This window comes from Oryctolagus cuniculus, chromosome 16 (genome assembly GCF_051225735.1).
Source record: "Oryctolagus cuniculus isolate XC-2025 breed Fujian yellow rabbit chromosome 16, ASM5122573v1, whole genome shotgun sequence".
NCBI classification, from domain to species: domain Eukaryota; kingdom Metazoa; phylum Chordata; class Mammalia; order Lagomorpha; family Leporidae; genus Oryctolagus; species Oryctolagus cuniculus.
Window position 1 is genome coordinate 40,388,788 of NC_142882.1, and position 12,660 is coordinate 40,401,447.

The 12,660-nt window shown below is 41.1% G+C and overlaps 1 long non-coding RNA gene across 1 annotated transcript in view; it reads left to right on the top strand.

Moving 5' to 3' along the window:
- LOC149121696 (uncharacterized) overlaps nucleotides 1-11,573 on the top strand; it is a 28,874-nt gene extending 17,301 nt beyond the window's left edge. The window contains exon 2 of the long non-coding RNA XR_016222402.1: nucleotides 11,363-11,573. This is a non-coding gene — a long non-coding RNA (uncharacterized LOC149121696). The remainder of the gene's footprint in view (nucleotides 1-11,362) is intronic.
- The last annotated feature ends 1,087 nt before the right edge of the window (nucleotides 11,574-12,660 follow it).

Consider the following 12,660-nt stretch of genomic DNA (forward strand, 5'->3'; position numbering starts at 1 on the left):
GACATGTTCACTTCTTTATTTTTTAACAAAACAATTTAAAATCAATAGGACAAATGATGAACCCAAATGCCAATGAATTCATGCCATTCTACATTGTGTAATTATCTACTTCAAAGGAACAAGCAAACATTACCAACCATTTCTATAGATAATATACAACTAATTCCAACACCAAATCATATAACCACTAAATATTTGGATTTCAAATATAGATGAAAAAGTAAATTTTAATGAGATATAAAGATGCAAAAGTTTTAATGCAGTTAACTAGAACAGGTTGCAGGATTCTCTAAACATCCAGCTGGAAATTTCTCTAGATACATAGCTTAATAACCATAGAATTATTTCTGGTAGGACCTACATCATTTCATTTGCCCAATTAAAAATATGTACACACATTAAAAATATGTACCACAGTTTATAGCTGGACCTGGCCTCTAGCTTCCCAGAAGTGTATTTAACACAACCGTTTTTTGATCTTCAAAGACATTTTGCTCCTGTCTTACTAGACTGAAGCTCCAAAAATTCATGAGACTTATGTCAACATTGGTTTTTATTTTTAATGATAAGGAAAACAACATCTTTGTTATAAATTAGATTTAAATAGTTAAGAAGAGAAAGACATTGTAGCGCAGCAGATTAAGCCACTGCTTTGGTTGCCCACATTTCATATCAGAGTGGCTGGTTCTAGTCCCAGCTACCCTGCTTCCCATACAGTTGTTTCAGTGTAATTGGGAAGCTGCAGACAATGGCTCAAGTTCTTGAATTCCTGCCACCCACGTGGGAGACCCTGATAGAGTTCCTGGTTTCTGGCTTCTGTGTGGCCCAGACCTGTGTGTTTCAGCCATTTGGAAAGTGAATGAGCAGATGAAAGATATCTCTCTCTCTCACAAATAAATACATCTTTAAAGAATAAATACTTAAGCAATCAGTTAATTAACTATAACCTCATTTATGGCATGTATTTTACTGTCAGGATAGAGGAGGGGGAAGAAAAAAACGATTTTCGTTCAGGATATTTGTAAGTGATAGAGTATGAAGAAATGACTTGATGGTGTTTCAAAGAGTGGTATAGAGAAAACAAAGATCCTTAAGAAGTTGGATTCATTGCGGTAAATAAATTAATGTGGTCATCTAAAAGGAAAATAGTTGGAGAAGTTTTAATGAAAAGCAAAAAAAATAGTAAGAGAAAAAATCAGCTAGCAGTCTTAAGACTGAAGAAGAGTAGTAAATGACCCCTGGTGCTTATTTTTGCCAGAGAAGAAGTATAGTTGATTTTGATAAAAGAGGAAAGCATGAGATTCAGGAAGGAGTACATTCTTCCAAATATGTACTGAAAGGTATGGATGTAGTCTCCAGGAGGGAGACTACATAGATTTGGGAAATGATTAGTTCACATTAGATCAGAGAGATGAACATTTTTTGGAAAGTTTACCTAAAAGAGAAAAGTCTAATAACCAGAAAAGAAGTGTGACTGAGTGCTTGAAACATTTTAATGTATGTGACTGTAACTAGTGGACTGCACAAAAGATAATCAGCTGAATCTAATGTTAAGTGCTTTCTCCACTGGGTAGCTCAGCGTTGAGTCCTAGCACAATGTTATAACATAAAAAATGTATAATAGTTATAGTACTGCATATTATACTTTAGAGCTCAAATGTTAAAATTCTCAACAATGCAAAAACATATGAAAAACTGACATAGGTTGACAGGTAGAAGTACTTGAGTAGGAACAAAGCCAAGAGATATAAACTATGGTTAATGGCCCAGAAATGAAGGTTCACATATGATGTTTGAATGTTTGCTAAATTGTATGGAAAGGGGAGGGGCAGTGGAAAATGCCTAGGTGAAATAATCCACAGCTATTATATCAATCAGTAGGAAAATGTAAATTTTTAAAATCAAGAAATAGGAGAGTATGTGAGCTGGGCTGAATGGTATCCTCTACAATTCATGTGTACCCAGAAGCTGGGAATGATTTTTTTGGAAGGAGGGTATTATGGTCCATTTTTCTTAGTGTAACAAAATATGAGGGGTTGACTGTTAATGAACAACTTAATACATTATCCCTCTTAGTATTTTTTTTGTCTGTTCTACTTAATATGACTGGTTTAATTCTGTAATTAATACACAGTTATTCTTAAGTGTTGAAAATTAACTGAAATGTGATCCCTGTTAAACATTAGAGTGGGAATAAGAGAGGGAAGAGATGTATAATTTGGGACATGCTCAAGCTGACTTGCCCCAAAGGGTAGAGTTAGAAACATACCAGGGGATTCCAATTCAATCCCATCAAGGTGGCATGTACCAATGCCATCTCACTATTCCAAGTGATCAATTTCAGTTCACAATTGATCATAATGAAAGGACTAAGAGTCAAAGGGAGCACATAAACAAGTCTAGTACCTGCTAATACTAACCGATAGAATAAATAAAGGGGAGAGTGATCCAACATGGGAAGCGAGATACTCAGCAGACTCATAGAATGGCAGATGTCCTAAACAGCACTCTGGCCTCAGAATCAGCCCTAAAGCCATTCGGATCTGGCTGAAAAGCCCATGAGAGTATTTCAGGCATGGAAAGCCAAGACACTCTGGCAAAAGATCTCTGTGAGTGAGATCCCAGTGGAAAGAACAGGTCTTCAAAGAAGGAGGTACCTTTCTCTGAAGGGAGGAGAGAACCTCCACTTTGACTATGACCTTGTCTAAACAAGATAAGAATCGGAGAACTCAGAGGGCTTCCATAGCCTTGGAAACTCATGACTGGAGCATAGGGAGATTACTGATACCATAGACAGGAGTGTCAATTTGTAAAGTCAACAACAGGAGTCACTGTGCACTTACTCCTCATGTAGGATCTCTATCCTTAATGTGCTGTGTATTGAGATTTAATGCTATAACGAGTACTCAAACAGTATATTTCACTTTGTGTTTCTATGGGGGTGCAAACTGTTGAAATCTTTACTTAATGTATACTAAACTGATCTTCTGTAAAAAAAAAAAAAAAAGAAATTATCAATTCCCAACTTGACTCTCACTGGGATTAAACATGACAATAGGTCTGATCTGATTTCATCATCATTTAAAAAATTATCTATTATTTTTCACTTTATGTTTCTGTGTGGGAGCAAACTGTTGAAATCTTTACTTAATGTATACTAAGCTGATCTTCTGTATATTAAGAGAATCGAAAATGAATCTTGATGTGAATGGAAGGGGAGAGGGAGTGGGAAAGGGGAGGGTTGCAGGTGGGAGGGATGGTATGGGGGGGAAGCCATTGTAATCCATAAGTCGTACTTTGGAAATTTATATTCATTAAATAAAAGTTAAAAAAAAATGAGGGGTCTTCAAAAGGTCATAGAAACACATTTTATGAAAATACTGCACATGAATTTCAAGTTCTTTGCACCAAAACTTATCTTTCAATACCATTATTTTTCCATGAACTTTCTGAAGTGCCCAAGTTAGGTTAACTTTCTAAAGAAAAGATTTATTTTTTTACTTCACAGTTCTGGGGATTCAAAGGCATGGTGCTAGCACTGGTTCAGCTCTGGTGAGAACTTCATGAGAGATGCCAGGAACAAGAGGGAGAAAGAGAGATCCTGTCCTCAAAATAGGAAGCCATAGACCAGATGGGGCCTGGCTCAGGCTTTCTTTTGCAAGAAATAGCCAGAGTCCCACAAGAAATATCTCAGTTTCTTCTGAGAACCAAGCTTTGATGACTTAAGGACTCTGCACCGGACCCCACTTCTAAAAGGCCTGCATCATCCCCCAACATCACCACGCTGGGGACCAAGCTTGCATGCACATGAAACAAACCATAAGCAAACATAGCACAGGGGCTCTGCAGAGGTAATGACTTGGATGAGGGTGGGTGAGATGTCCAATGACTGACTTCCTGTGAAAACACATATACACGCAAGTCACATGCACAGGGAAGTCAGCTGGGAGAAGATGGTGGTAGAAATTGGAGTGATGGAATTGGAAGGCAGGGAGAGAAAAAGAAGCGTTTTTCTCCCAGGACAGCTTTCAATGGGAATAGAGCCTCACCTAGACCTTGACTTTTGCATCCAGAACTATGAAAGAATGAATGAGTTAATTTAAGAACCAAACACCTGTGTAATTTATTACATAGCTCTGGAAAAGTAGCTAGCAAGTACCCACAAGAACAACCAAAACCAATTAGAAGTTGTTGTCACTGAGAAGGCAATTTGTAAGAACGGAAGGTTAAAACTGATATTTCTTGTTTTCTTTATAAAACCATACTTGTAATTTAACTCCTTTTTATTATGAGTTCTTGATAATTCAACTCTTTTTTTCCTCTTTTGATTTTGTTTGTTTTTACTTGGTAGCCACAGAGAAGGTTCCAAGTGAAAAATATAGTATTTATATTTTTGAAAGTAGTAAATATAAAAAGCTAAATGTAAACTATTAATATTCTTAATTTGGAAATACATTGTCAACTAGAACAAGGACAAATAATGTGAAATAATGGTAAACAAAGCTAGAGTTATAAGAGTATTTTGACAGCTATACTATGAACTACCTGTGAAGAAATAGAAGTTGAAGTACAATAAAGACCTTCAGATGCTATTGAAAGAATCATTCAAATTGGTAATGTGTATTGAGGATATCCTGGAATTTTTTACTTTCTAACATAACACATCTGAAATAAGTTACTTTTACTAATTTGACAATTTTCACTTGATATTACACGCCCATTGACCTCTTTGGTGGGTAAAACCTGAGACTCAACACTAACCTTTTAACAGCTACAATAAATAGAAAACTTCATTGACTTTTTATTGTTATAAAGAATGTTGTCTAAATTTTTATCTGCTTATGTGGTTACTAATAGGCATTGCATAAAATCTGTTAAATCAATATTGTTACCAAATTGTGGGTGGGCAGTTTGGTTTAAGTGACAGAAGCAGATTGGACAACTCCACTTCTTACCAACTATGTTGTTGCCTTGGGCAAGTTGTTTAACCTCTCTGTGCCTTGGTTTCCTGGTTATAGTGAAGATTCCCTGAAATGAATGAAAAAAGAAACTTTACACAGTAACTGGCAAGAAATCCACTCTCATAATAATTGATTCTTTTTCCTCACTACAGCAAACACTCAGTATAGTTCATCCATTTGTTCCTGTTCTGCTTTTCAGTCTCCTTGATAGTATACTCTGGGTAGCTACCTACTCACCTAAACAACCTTGTAGAAATTGAGATAATTCCAGAAATTTGTCTTATTTATTACCTAATAAGGAGCAATAACTATAAATTATTGATATATTGAATATCTTTTTAAAAGGATTTATTTTATTTATTTGAAAGACAGAGTTACAGAGAGAGGTGTAGAGAGAGAGAGAGACAGAGAGAGAGAGGTCTTCCTTCTGACTGGTTCACTCCCCAAGTGGCCACAACAGCCAAGGATGAGCTGATCTGAAACCAGGAGCTAGGTGCTTCCTCTGGGCCTCCCACACAGGTGCAGGGACCCAAGGCCATTCTCTGCTGCTTTCCCAGGCACATTAACAGGGAGCTGGATCGCAAGTGGAGCAGCTAGGACTCAAACAGGCACTATGGAATGCTGGTGCTGAAGCCAGGGCTTTAACCTGCTGTGCCACAGCACCAGCCCTTATTTGAATATCATGTTTTACTACTTGAGTCAATGCCCCATCCCTCCATTTGAAGGGGTCAATGTAATAGATTTTTCTTTTACAATTTCTTCTACGCCTCAATAATTTCCTGGAGGTATTAATTTTTTGTTTTTATATTTGTTATTAGTATAAAGAGAACAGATTTCATGCATTCCAAAGGTAAAGTTCCAAGAAGGCAAAAACATTTCCCTCCCCTTTCCCCACCCTGCTCAGTCCTCCTCCTTCCTTCCTCTCGCTTCCATTGGAGACACAATTTTAATCCACTCTATATTCATAAACTTAATTCACCACTAACCATAATATTCAACAGGTAAAAAGTAGGAAGACTACTGTTCCACAGGAGTATAACCAATGGCTAAAAATAACAATCATATATATTTTTTTTTTTTTGACAGGCAGAGTGGACAGTGAGAGAGAGAGACAGAGAGAAAGGTCTTCCTTTTGCCGTTGGTTCACCCTCCAATGGCCGCCGCGGCCGGCACGCTGCGCTGATCCGATGGCAGGAGCCAAGAGCCAGGTGCTTTTCCTGGTCTCCCATGGGGTGCAGGGCCCAAGCACCTGGGCCATCCTCCACTGCACTCCTGGGCCACAGCAGAGAGCTGGCCTGGAAGAGGGGCAACCGGGACAGAATCCGGCGCCCCGACCGGGACTAGAACCCGGTGTGCCGGCGCCACTAGGCAAAGGATTAGCCTAGTGAGCCGCGGCGCCGGCCAACAATCATATCTTAAAGTGACCATTTCAAATTTGTTCATTTTTTCAAAAAATGCTCTTCATTTCACTGATATTTTGTATATTTTTTGTTTCAGTTTTGTTTATTTCTTCTCAATTTTTTATTATTTCTCTCCTACTAATTTTGGGTTTGGCTTGTTCTTGTTTCTCTAGGTCCTTGAGATTCATTGTTAGATCATTTATTTTATGTAGGCACTAATTGCTATAAACTTCTCTCTTAACCCTGATTTTGCTGCATGCCATAAGCTTTGAATGTTGTGTTGTCATCTTCATTCATTTCTAGGAAATTTTTTATTTCTCTTTTTATTTCTTCCTTTACCCACTGTTCATTCAGGAGCATGTTGTTCAGTCTCTAAATATTTGCATATATTCTAGAGATTCTTAAGTTGTTAATTTCCAGTTTAGTTCTGTTGTGGTCAGAAAAGATACAAAATATGATCATTCTTTTGAATTCCTTTTAAGGCATTTCATCAATCTCTTCATAGTATTAAAGTGTTGTTTTGTTCCTTTTAGGGAGTCATATTGTATTCCTTGTTCATATTTCTTGTATTTCTTCATTTACTTTTAGGCATTTGTGGAGATACTTGTTGGTTTTCTCCTCTGATGCCTCTTATCTTTGAACTATGCCTCTGTGGCTCAGTGGAGCTTGTGCACCTTCAGTGGATATCGAAGTGTGTGCTGAATAAGGACTGAGGTCCTGGTCACTGCTCTTGAGTCAGGCAAGAGTTCAGGGTGACACCCAAGTTGGGCATGATTGATGTCCTCTATTGTCAGCAGAGGGAGGGTATGTTCACGTCTGCTGGCATAATCATAGTTTCACCTCCTCTCTGGCAAGGTGATCAATGCCTGGGCTTAGCCCACAGTGACTACAACCCCCTCACCCATGCAGGTGGATGTACAATCTGTGTCATTCTTAGTGTGAACGTGGAACCCTCTGCAATGACTCACCCCAAGGCACTAAGGGAACACTGAGAATCTGAAGACAGACACAGTGATTGCTTAGAGACCCAGCTATACCCCGACTCTGTCGTACAGTCAGACTTCCCGCAGTCATAGCACAGAAAGCCCCCACAGTCACAGTGTGCGGGGGATCCGCTGTCAGCCCCACGAGCCTGCCCCATATGTGGGAGTGCCAGCTGGCTGTGGGCGCTCTGCCTTGGAAGTTGAAGCACAGCTCTTGTGATAGGCTCCCTCCACTGGGGGAGGGAGCCTCACAATCCTAAATGGGCACCCAGCCCCCTGCCAATCCTCCAGGCCATACTCAAAGTCAGTGGGGAACTCAGAGTTAGCCCTCTGATAAAATTCCCTCATCGTAAGTGCACATGAGTTGCTGCAGCCTGCACTCACGTTTATTAAGATGGTACTTCCTCGCTGAGAGTCTCCAGGCACCCTTGTAGGGGAATGAGGAGAAAGAAATGTGCTCTCTCTTAAGGGGGCACCTGTCCCCTGCTAGCACTCCAGGATGGACTCTAATTCAGCTAGGTCCACAAGGTTCTCTCACGCAAAATCAATATCATTGGTGACATGGGCTGTTACAGTATCCTCCCACCTTGCTCCTGGAAGATAGTATCTCCTCCAGCCCCAGCTGCAGGAGTCACCGGCGCTGTCCCTGCTCACTGTGTGTTTGTGCTGCCCATGCTGCTCCACACTGCCCTCTCCTTTTCCTTTCTGTAGAATTTCCACGGTAAACTTCTCTCCAACTCTCCCCTGGTAATGCACTTCCTCTGTTTTTCTTCTGTTATCTTTCTGTGGTCAAAATCAGCACGTCTTTTCCCTAATCAGCCACCATGGATCTTCAATTTCAATTTATTCAATTTAGCTTTTTTTTTTTTTTTTTTTTTGGCCAGGCAGAGTTAGACAGTGAGACAGAGACAGAGAGAGAGTTATAGACAGTGAGAGAGAGACTGAGAGAAAGGTCTTCCTTCCATTGATGCACTCCCCTAATGGCCGCTATGGCTGGCGCTGTGCTGATCCGAAGCCAGGAGCCGGGTACTTCCTCCCAGCCTCCCATGCGGGTGCAGGGACCCAAGTACTTGGGCCATCCTCCGCTGCCCTCCCAGGCAACAGCAGAGAGCTGGACTGGAAGAGGAGCAACCGGGACTAGTACCCAGCACTCCAGCCAGGACTAGAACCCGGGGTGCTGGCGCCGCAGGCAGAGGATTAGCCCTAGTGAGCCACGGCGCCAGCCTCTTTTTTTTTTTTTTTTTTTAAGGGCATGTATTTATCTATTTGAAAAGCAGAGTTACAGAAAAGGAGAGAAGGACAGAGAGGGATTGAGATCCTCCATCTACAGGTTAACTCCCCATATGACTACAACAACCAGGGCTGGGCAAGGCTGAAGCCAGGAGCCTGGAACACCATCCAGGTTTCCCATGTGTGTGGCAGGTGTCCAAGTACTTGGGCCATTGTCCACTGCTTTCCCAAGCGTATTGGAAGGGAGCTGGATCAGAAGTAGAGCAGCTAGGCCTGGAACCTGTGCTCATATGGGATGCTGACATCACAGGTTGTAGCTTAACCTGCTTAACCACACGCTGGCCCACATTTAACTCTAAATCAGAGTTACAGAGAGATGGAGAGAGAGAGAGTGAGAGAGCACGCGAGAGCACTTATATTGCTAGTTTGCTCCCCAGATAGCGTCAGTGCATAGTGGCTTTTATATACTATGCATAACACTGCCCCCACCAAATTAACTCTTATGGGCATTACTGAGTTAGAAAAATATTTAAAAATAGCTATGTTAGCAAGTTTCTAGGTCAAACATAAGAGAGCAGATAATTTGGTAGAGAGTTTAGGTGTCTGAAAATAGGGCAAACTCAATGTGAACATAGACTTTGACTTCTAATAAGGCTGAGTATCTCAAAGGGCACAATGATGTGAGCTGACAGGCCTGGCAAATGATTGAATAAACAAGTGGATTGCTGTAACATAACCTCCGTCATTTTGTAATAATGAGCTTTGACCTTCATGTATGTGACTCAGTGCATGATGTGGTAATGCTGTCCCTCCAAGGAATAAATGAGGCCAAATGTTCCGAGAGGGTTTCCTTTCCTTGTCTGAGGCCCCTTGGGGAAGAAACAAAGAAGGGGAGCTCAGAGCAGAGCCACTCGTGTTTGAGGATCTGTGGAGGGAGTCACCCAAGTTCATGTTCTTGATGTCTTTGCTGGCTCCAAAATCTATAGGGTTGTAACTCCCTTGCACAGGATCTGTGCAGATATGATTAATTAAGTCACAATGAGGTTTTATTGGATGAGAGTGAGTCTGGATCCAAATCTTTGCTTTATTCATTTCAGGGTGTTTCCAGTGGTCTCAAAACTGTCATAAACCTAAATCAGCCTCACATTTGTTTGCATTAATCTGAGAATGCATGAGTAGGAGTGGGCTTTGAGGCACAGAGGGTTAGACTGCTCACTTGGGATGTTCCCATCTCTATGGTTCGAGCCCCGGATCTCTACTTCCAATCCAGTTCCTTGTTAACAGGCCTGGGAAGGCAGCAGATGATGTCCCTGTCATCTGTGTTAGAGACCCCAGTGGAGATCCAGGCTCATAGTTTCAGCCTGACCCAGCCCCAGCTGTTGAAGACATCTGGGGAGAAAACCAATGGATGGAAGATCCCCCCCCCCCACATTCTGCCTTTCAAATAAATGAATCTTTAAAAAACACACAAGTGTTTTTTAGTACTCATAAGGTTATTTCAAAAATTCATGGAAAATGGTATTAAGAGAAAAATTTGGAATGGGTACTTGCTGCAGTGATAAAGATGCCACTTCGGATGGCTGCATCCCATATCCGAGTACCTAAATTCGAGTCTCTACTTCCAATCCAGCTTCCTGCTAATGTGCACCCTAGAAGTCAGCAGTGGTGACTCCAGTAGCTGGATCCCTGCCACCCATATGAGAGACCTGGATTAAGTTCCTAGTTTCTATCCTTACCCTGGCCCGGCATGGGAGCCATGGACATTTGGAGAGTGAGCCAGTAGATGGACGATCTCTTTATCTCTCTCTGCCTTTCACATAAATAAAAATAATTTTAAAAAGTGAAAAAGATAAGTTTATTTTGCTGCAAAAATTTTTGAACTTCATGCATAGGGTTTTTGTACTAGGCATTTTCCATGAACATTTAGAAGATTCCTCATCTGTAGGAATGTGTGAGAAATGTATGCATAAAATTAGCAGCTGATGGGCTGTGAAAGACAAATAGAATGACTGAAATATGCTTGATTCTGATTCAACTGTTGTGAGCTGGGGGCAAGAAGCTTTGTTTCTGACAAGTTCCCATCTCAAGTTTATAAAAGATACATACAGATCAGCCTTGCAGCTCTGTGGAACTCCTCTGTCCATCCCCATCCTGATTACTTCCCCCAGTGCAACATCATCAGTTGGCCTTTTGCTTTGTCCATAGAGACTGTTCTGCAAGCCTGGTATCCCCTAAGCAAGTAAGAAACTCAGCTTCATATTAGAAATATTGGAGGGGTAATCTCTTCACCTGACACTTGTCAAATTATTGTGACCTGTGCTCTCATAACATCATGTTGGCAAAATGGCTATCAAACTGAAGCCAATCTTGCTCCCCTAGTCCTGGTTCAATGTACTTTTCACTACAGTGTGGGAGCTACCCAGGGTGTCTCAGCATCTGCCTCTTTATGGGGCAAATTTGCACATGGAGAAAGAAGAAAACAAGCTGAATATTCATAAACCATAAGTTCACTTCAAGCCCATGGGAGGAAACAAAAATGATCCTTGGAGTAGGTCATATATGGCATTATTCTTCAGAAACATTCCTTGAAACCATAACATTTACAAATTATTGAAAATTAAGCATTGAGTACACACTTCAAGGGATTTGTTCTAAAATTATGCATTACATCATCAAAAATATATTGGAGGGGCTGATGCTGTGGTGTAGTAGGTTAAGCATCCGACTGTAGTGCTGTCATCTCATACGGGCACTGATTCAAGTCCTGACTGATTCACTTCTGATCCAGCTTCCTACTGATGGCCTGCACGAAGTGGAGGATGGTGAAAATGTTTGGGCCCCTGCACCTGCATGGGAGACCAGAAAGAAGCTCCTGGCTTTAGATCACCCCTGTTCCAGCTGTTTCTGCCATTTGGGAATGAACCAGTGGATGGAAGACCTCTCTCTGTCTCTCCCTCTCTCTGTAACTCTGCCTCCCAAATAAACAAATAAATCTTTTTTTAAAAGCATATTGGAATAATTGGACTTTATCAAGACTAAAAACTTGGTTTGCAAAAGGGATTGCAGACTTACGCCTAGAATATACTATTTTGAAATGACTTTTTAAATTTAACAAATTTTTAAAATCTGTGTAGATAATGGGCAAAAGATAATAACAACATTTTACGAAAGAGCATATACAGATGGCAAATCAGCACACCAAGTACGCTCATCATTTCCCATCAGAGAAATGCATGGTAAACACAGTGAGAGATCACCACCCTCCTATCAGATTGGTTAAAACAAAAAATATGAGCCGCACCAAATGCTGCTGAGATTACAGAGAAAGCAGATCACTTATACATTGCTAGCAGGAGGTGCCAACAAAACAGCCCCTTTGAAAAACAGTTTGGCAATTCCTTTTGAAGCTGAAAGTGAACTTGCCATTCAGCCCAGCCATTACATTTGTGGGTGTGTAACCTAGATAATCAAAAACTTATTTTTTTTTTGTACAGAACTTGTACAAGAACATTCACAGCAGTTTTATTTGTAATAGTCAATTATGGGCAACTATCCAGCATACTTCAATTTGTGAGTGGTTTAACAAACTTTGGTATATCAGTACCATGGAATCAGCTATTAAAAAAAATGGAGGGGCTGGTGCTGTGGTGTAGCGGGTAAAGCCACCTCCTGCAGTGCTGGCATCCCATATGGGTGCTGGTTTGAGTCCTGGTTGCTCCACTTCTGATCAAGCTCTCTGCTATGGCCTGGGAAAGTAGTAGAAGGTGGCCCAAGTCCTTGGGCCCCTGCACCCACATGGGACACCCAGAAGAAGCTTCTGGATCCTGGCTTCAGATCAGCACAGCTCTGGCCATTGCAGCCAATTGGGAAGTGAACCAGTGGATGGAAGACCTCTCTCTCTCTCCCTGTCTCTCCTTCTCTCTCCGTGTAACTCTTTCAAATTAAAAAAATAAAATGGACTGGGGGCCAGGACTGTGGTATACTAGGCTACGCCTCTGCCTGCAGCGCTAGCATCTCGTATGGTCACCAGTTCATGTCCTGGCTGCTTTTCTGATCTAACTCTCTTGCTTGTGGCCTGGGAGGGCA